Source organism: Lycium ferocissimum, chromosome 12 (assembly GCF_029784015.1).
Source record: "Lycium ferocissimum isolate CSIRO_LF1 chromosome 12, AGI_CSIRO_Lferr_CH_V1, whole genome shotgun sequence".
Lineage (NCBI taxonomy): Eukaryota > Viridiplantae > Streptophyta > Magnoliopsida > Solanales > Solanaceae > Lycium > Lycium ferocissimum.
The window spans coordinates 23,694,182-23,701,656 of NC_081353.1; the positions used below are offsets into that span (position 1 = coordinate 23,694,182).

Genomic DNA, 7,475 nt, shown 5'->3' on the forward strand with positions numbered 1-7,475 from the left:
TTAATGACTGTTTTTCGTATTTATTAAAAGATTTTTGAAAGAGATTAGACGTTTATTGATTTTATAAGGTGCTTCCGGTGTTGTTCATAGCATCGGATGCCTGTTACGCCTAGGGTGGGTTTTGGGGCGTGACAAAACTCCATTTGAAACTCTAGGAATTTTTCATTAAAACTTCAAACTCCAGTACTTGGGTAAATAGCCACTAAGAAATATCCACTTTAAGGTAATATTTAGGGAAAATGGCTAAAATGCACCCTAACATTTGCCCGGATTTGCAGTAACACATCTAACCTTTACGAGTGTTCTATTATCCCCTGGATATATTTTTAGTGGGTTTTATTGGCCATTTTCAAGTGATTAATATGTCACCCCAAATTTTTTAAACGTGAGTGCAACACATGTGCTATTGAAAAGCCTAAAACACCCTTATTCCTTTATTGACACAAATTAACCCCGAGAAACCATCCGACTCCTTCGATTCTTCCATTGATTCAGTCGAATCGCACACAGATTAACCTATTCCTTCACTATATTTCTCTATTAATCGATTCTTAGCTTGTTTATGGTTGGGTTTTCGATTGAATTTCACTGAAGCTTAGAGAGTCCATTCGTCGAACAACCCAACATTTTAGACGACATTTGCAGGTTAGGGTTTTGTTTCTAGACTAATATAGTGTAAAAATCACTCATCTTTGGGTCTTGCTTATCAGTACAGAGCCTATTTAGCTCTGATTTTAGCTCTTTCATAACCGAATGGATAAAAAAATTTGGGGGAGATTAGAAGTCCTAAACTACTAAATATAAGATAAGATGAAAGATGAGGAGAAATTTACACAATCGTAACTTACCTCTTGAATCCATCTATTAATTTGAAGTTTAGGGTTTGAAGTTTTTGTCTTCAATGGAGTTCAATTCGGGTTATGATGGTGAAGAAATGGTTCTGTTATGGACATATGATGGGATTAAAAATTTTAGCCGTTGGGAGCACCACGTGGCAAAAAATTAAAGGAAGAGCTGAGTTTATAATACCCCTTACGCGCTACTGGTGCGTGTCCCCACGTCCATGTCCAACTCAGCTAAAATGGCCAATAAAACCAACTAAAAATATATCTAGGGGGTAATAGGACACCCGTAAAGGTTAGGTGTGTTACAGCAAATCCGGGCAAACGTTTTGTCACGACCTGACTAGGGGCCATGACGGATACCCGAAACTAACCACCGAGCACCACTCATTCTATTACTCATCGTACTCACCCTGCATTCATTCATTATCCTCATGCTTACAATCATTGGAAAAGCCATTTTTACTTGAAACATATTTACCTTTATATACGTGAGCCCTTCGACTATCAAAACAATAATATACATATACAATAAGGAAACCGTGAGACCATATTACTCACACCTACGTATCTACGAGCCTCTACTAGAGTGCTAGACATGTGGACGGGACAGGACCCCGTCGTGCCCAAAATACATGTACACAAAATAATAATCAATGGCACCTCCGGAACAATGGAGTGCTCACAAAGCCTGCTGATAGCTCCTACGAATAACTGATCACCTCCCCGTTACCCGTGGGCATAAACACAAATATCAAAGAAAAGGACGTCAGTACGAGCATTGTACTGAGTATGTAATGCATGAATGAAACTAATATAATGTAGAAATCATGAAATATAATATGAAGATATAACCTGCTTGGCCTTTAAGAGTAATTGCATTTTAAACATATCACATATATCAACATATCGCATATACCATCATCGTTAACCCGCGTCCGGGTAACCATCATACGCCGCCCACTAGTGGTGATCATGTCCGGCCTTCTAGGCATGGTGTACTCATAAGCAGCCCGCATTAGCGGTGACATATCCGGCCATCTAAGCACGGTGGAATCGTATACAGCCCGCCTTCGGGATGACATGTACGACCTTCTTGGCACGGTGGAACCTCATCCTTATATACATCTCGTAGCCTATCGTAACCTTATCCTCATCATACATTTGTCATAGAACATGCATTAGAGCTTAAAGACAATCTATAGCTATATCGGGGTGACATAAGGTCGAGAACCCCTGATTACATTATGGAGTGATCATATTCGTCATATCTCACCTTGAAGGAACTAGAATTGTAAGGTGAGTGTACACAATGAACAACATCAATGGATCATACTTAGGATTATTAACTTCATGGAACATCATATCATGGACTTTAGAATCCTTTAGACTTAACTCATCATCGTCGTTATCATACTTGTAACATACCTTTTACCTTTTATCTCATGTGAAGCCTTTTTATGAACATATACTCATAATTTTCCGGAATGTAAGAAAGTCATGGAAAAATAGGAGAATTCATGCCATGGGGTCATGCCTTAGAAAGAAGGGATTAGCCTTACATACCTTTTCATTTAGCTACACTATCGCTTGGACGTTCTCTTCCAATGCTCACGTTTCTACCTTCAAGAGAGTTCGTATTAACATTAGCTAATCGATCACATGAACATGCTTAACTAAGGCTAGAGAAAATTGGGCAGCATTTCCTTTGTTCATACAACTTTCTCCATATCGCATATCAACTCCCAAACGTCTATAATAACATTCATAACATCATAAGCAATAATCTTTATTCACCTACATTATCCATATTCTCCAATTTCACTTCACATCATCCATAACCATGGTCATAGCACACTATTACATTCACTCACATATAATGTTTGTCCCATGTTCTCAATATCATTTACAACATAATTATAATCGCAACATATCAAGAATCATGATTCATACTAAGCTATTACTCCACAATGTCACTATTTTTGTATTCATGATCTATTTTCTATTTCCTTCTACAATCCAAGACTTTCAACCTCTCGATACTTTAAAAAACATGGAATGATCATAAAACTTACCTTAGATAGTGTGGGAATGAGCTTTGAGTGGAAATACTTCACTTGAGAAAAACCCTAGTTCTACTTCCAATGAGATTTCTTGGCTTGGGTGAACCCTAGTGAGCTTCTTGCACTTGATTCACTTGAATTCATGATATTGATCTTTGATTTCCTTGTATTCTTGTATATGAAATGTGTGGAGCCCTCTATAAGCCTTGAGAGAGATGAAGAAGTGTGGGAAATGAAATTAGTGAAGTGGGAACATGTATTTATACTTGCAACTTAATCAGCCCGTCGGGCATTATACGGACCACTTATACGGTCCGTATAAAATTGTACGGTCCGAATAAGTGTCCGTGGTTCACTATTAGGGAAACATCTTCTGTTGGGTGTTATACGGACCGTATAATGTTATACGGACCATATAAGTCGGTCATATAACCCCATTTCCCTGAAATGATTTCCATCGTTCGTTTAATCTCCAATCCTTATGGAACCTTCTTGGCACTTGTTTAACACTTCATTAACAATCTAAGGATCGTTATAACTCTTCCCTAAGATGTCATTAAGTCAACATTAGCTCGGTACTTTACGAAACTTTTCTAAACACAACATATGCTTAGCCTTCCTTAGGCGACTTTCTCCTCTTACTTTTATCATCTTTGGAATCTTAATTAGAATCGTTAAATAATCTTTCTTACTAGTAGGAACATCGTATACTTCTAGCACTACGTTGGTCCATTTACTAGGCAACAACATGGAATTTTCCGAGATGTAACACGTTAGGATGCATTTTAGCCATTTTCCCTAATTTTTATCAATTCTTGGGGGATTGGGACTCGGGTTGTAACTTAAAGTATACAATAATTAATTAATTAAGCAATTATTGTGAAGCAATGATTGGTCACGCTTCTTTCCGTAATGTCACTCCCTTCGGATCAAAAAAAGAGTCCACTTAGCCATTTGCACACCCCTTAAGAAAATACTAACTTCTAGACAAAAATAGGTAATTTGACTAAACTACCCCTAATTAAATAGGCTTTGGGATTTGATCATATAACACTTAATAGGGGTAAATATGAAAAAACAAGGTTAATTCTTTTTTGATTTGCTAAGTGGACTCTTTTTTTTTTTTTTTTTTTTTTATCTAAGAAAAAAAGGCTAAGTGGACTCTTTTTTTGATCTAGAGGGAGCATTAGAATTTAGAACAACTTAACCCCCTAATCTCTAGCTAGTCAATGAATTATATTCGTTAGACCACTAAGAATTCTTGCAAATTATAAAATGAAGTTGATCACAAAGTTATGAGAAATTCATGTATCTTATTTACAAAAAGTTTGTTAAATTAAGGGGAAATTGAGCTAAGAGATAACTATTTGTAGTATAATATGAGAATTTGAAATCCTAGTTGACGTAAGTGTCATGGACTGTAATTAACTTTGAGGTCAGAGAGATTGCAATATTATGATATCCTAACTCTAGAATCATAATAATGTCAAGCAACATGAAGGCTATTTAGTAAAACAATTACTGTGTAAAGTTAACCGTATTTACCAAGTTGTATTCAACTTGATTTCTTTAACTGAAGACACATCCATCAGACTCTATTCCTAGAATATCTTAAGAGTAAGGCACAAAAGCTCATGTTTATTTATTGAATCAATGCAGCATTTATATACAAGAATGAAATAACCACTTCCTAAACTAACTCGTTTGAAAGAGGAGAACTAAACCACTTGCTAAGCTAACTCCTAGAAAAAGGAGATTTATTTAGGAAGATAAAGGAATAACAAAATCATAACTACTAGCTAAAGAAGTGGTCAAAGCAGTTCTGATCATAGTAAACCACATTTAACATGTGCTCCAATACGCCCCCCTCAAGATAGGTGGGGTGTAACAACGCCTAGTTTGAATAAGTGTCTGTCAAAGGCTGGCTTTGGTGAGAGTATCCGCGAGCTGATCCGTAGCATGGATATGAACAATGCGAACTTGATTCTGCTGAACTTGCTTACAAGCAAACTTAAAATCCACAGCAATGTGCTTCATGCGGCTATGGAATATCGGATTTTCGCACATAAGTTGCACCAACATTGTCAATATAAATGATTGGTGCTTGTGGAAGAAAAACATTTAGTTCGTTGAGCAGATTTGTCACCCAATTTGTTTCAGCCAGTGCACTTGCAACCGCTCGATACTCTGCTTCAATTGATGAGCGAGCAACTATCCTTTGTTTCCTAGATGACCAACTCATGACAAGATTTTGTCCAAAAAATAATATGTAGCTTGTAGTGGAGGTTCAATCACTAATATCTCTGGCCCAATCTGTGTCAGAGTACATGTGTAGCTTAAAATTATTGTCTCTTTGAATGCGAAGGTGAAGATGAATTGTTCCTTGCAGATACCTAAGCACTCGTTTGAGTGCTTTCCAGTGTACTTTAGACGGAAGTGCATAAATTGTGACAATTTATTCAATGAGAAGCTGATGTCTAGACAAGTGAACCATAAGTATTGGAGTTTTCCAAGAACTTTCCTTTAGCGAGTGGCATCAGTCGGTTCTGCTCCATCATTTAGTTGGAGCACTTCAATGGCACTCATCGGGGTTTTAGCTGGCTTCCAGTCCTTCATGTTTTCTTCATAGAGGATTTTATTGATGTAATCAGATTGTGATAATGTAATCCCATGTGCAACACGAAGCACCTCAACTCTAAGAAAAATATTAAGGTTCCCGAGATCCTTGATGGAAAAACGTCCAGCAAGACACATGATAGCCCCATCTACATCTGAGCTAGTGTTCCCAGTGATGATGATATCATCGACGTAAACCAATACATACAAGCACTATTCAACACTTTGAGAATGAAAAGTGAGGCATCAGATTCCGACTTAACAAATCCCACATAAAAAAGGAACGCCTTAAGTTCATTGTACCAAGCCCGAGGAACTTGCTTGAGTCCATATATTGCTTTCTTCATACGACAAATATGAGAGGGGAACTGCTCGTTCTCAAAATCCGGTGGTTGAACCATATACACTTCTTCTTCCAAACGAACCTACAAAAATGCATTGTTGACATCAAGCTATTGTAGGGGCCAATTCTGCTGGACAACAATCGAAAGCACTAAACCACAGTAGTCGATTTGACAACCGGACTAAATGTGGCATGATAGTCAACTCCAGGTCGCCATGTAAACCCTTTTGCAACAAGTCGAGCCTTGTAGTGATCTACTATCCCATCAACCTTCCTTTTTAACTTGTATAACCACTTGCAAGAGACAATGTTTTTTGTGGGGTCACGTGGTACCAATTCCCACGTCTGATTATTCAATAATGCATCAAATTCAGTTTTCATTGCTCGCTGCCACTCTGGGTGTTTTTTCGCTTGTTTAAAACTTGTAGGGGTGATAGTGAGGGATAAGTGAGACATGAAGTCGAGGATGGTTTTTGGTTTGTGAATGTTGTGAACGAGTCACAAAATGATTTGCGGGAGGAAGAGAAGGTTGGTGTGGTTCGGTGACTGGAACAGTTGGAAGGGAGGGGGGGCGGAAGGGTGTGGGGGTGGTGGAATTGAGGCAAAGGTATGGGAGGCAGAGTTTTGGCTAGTAGATGCCACTTTTGTGTTTCTTCGACCGTATAAAATTGGAAAAGCTGTTGATTGATGCTGTGGGATTAAATTAGATGGTTGTTGAGAATATATAGGTGTTAAGGCAGGGATTGGTGATAATGCAGGTAGGGATTGTGCAGGAGAGGAGATGTTTGAATTCCTTTAGATAACTATTCAGGATGGCAACGGGGGATAAGATTGGGGATCATTGAGATTAGGAGGAGCAACAGAATCTGTAGGGGAAGAAGAAGGAGACGTACACAGCAGATTTTGTTGGAACGTAGGCCGAGGAGACGGTGTCCTTGTGAGTGTTGGTGTTATTTGCGTTTGGGATAAGTATAGGGTTTGGTAATTTGCTCATTATAGGAGGAGAAAAAATAGGGGATTCTACTAGGTTAGTTTCAGTTGGGTTTTAAAATTTGAAGAAACATTTGAAATATATTTTGAAAAGGAAAATTATTTTCACAATTTTTTAAGTCTCGAGATAAATATATTTGTGAGGATTTTGGATCTAAACATTGATGACAATGATAATTTAAAGAAAAACATTGAAGACAATGATAATTCGGATCGACCGATTCTTTGGTCTTTTGCTTGTCAACATGCTTACCAACCAACCTCAATTTTACAAAATAAATCAGCTTTTCAAATATTGTTTGGTCAAAATCCGGATTATAATTCTTTAAAAACTTTTGGATGTCTCTGTTATTCCTGGCTCAAACCATATTCAAAATATAAATTAGAGCCACGATATTTAGGTTTTTCTTTCAATTATCGTTGTCATCAATGTTTTGATCCGAAATCCTCAAAAATATATTTATCTTGAGATGTAATATTTGTTGAAAATAATTTTCCTTCTCAAAATATATTTTCAAATATTTCTTCAAATTTAAAACCCTTACGTGGGAAAATCCAACTGAAACTAACCCAATAGAATCCCATATTTTTTCTCCTCCTATAATCAGCGAATTACACAAC

The 7,475-nt window shown here is 37.4% G+C and overlaps 1 long non-coding RNA gene across 1 annotated transcript; it reads left to right on the forward strand.

The window, feature by feature from the left end:
- Positions 1-451: 451 nt before the first annotated feature.
- On the forward strand, positions 452-5,642 carry LOC132040910 (uncharacterized). The gene is made up of 2 exons (XR_009410811.1): positions 452-645; positions 5,295-5,642. It is a non-coding gene; the product is annotated as an uncharacterized LOC132040910 (long non-coding RNA).
- Positions 5,643-7,475: the final 1,833 nt, after the last annotated feature.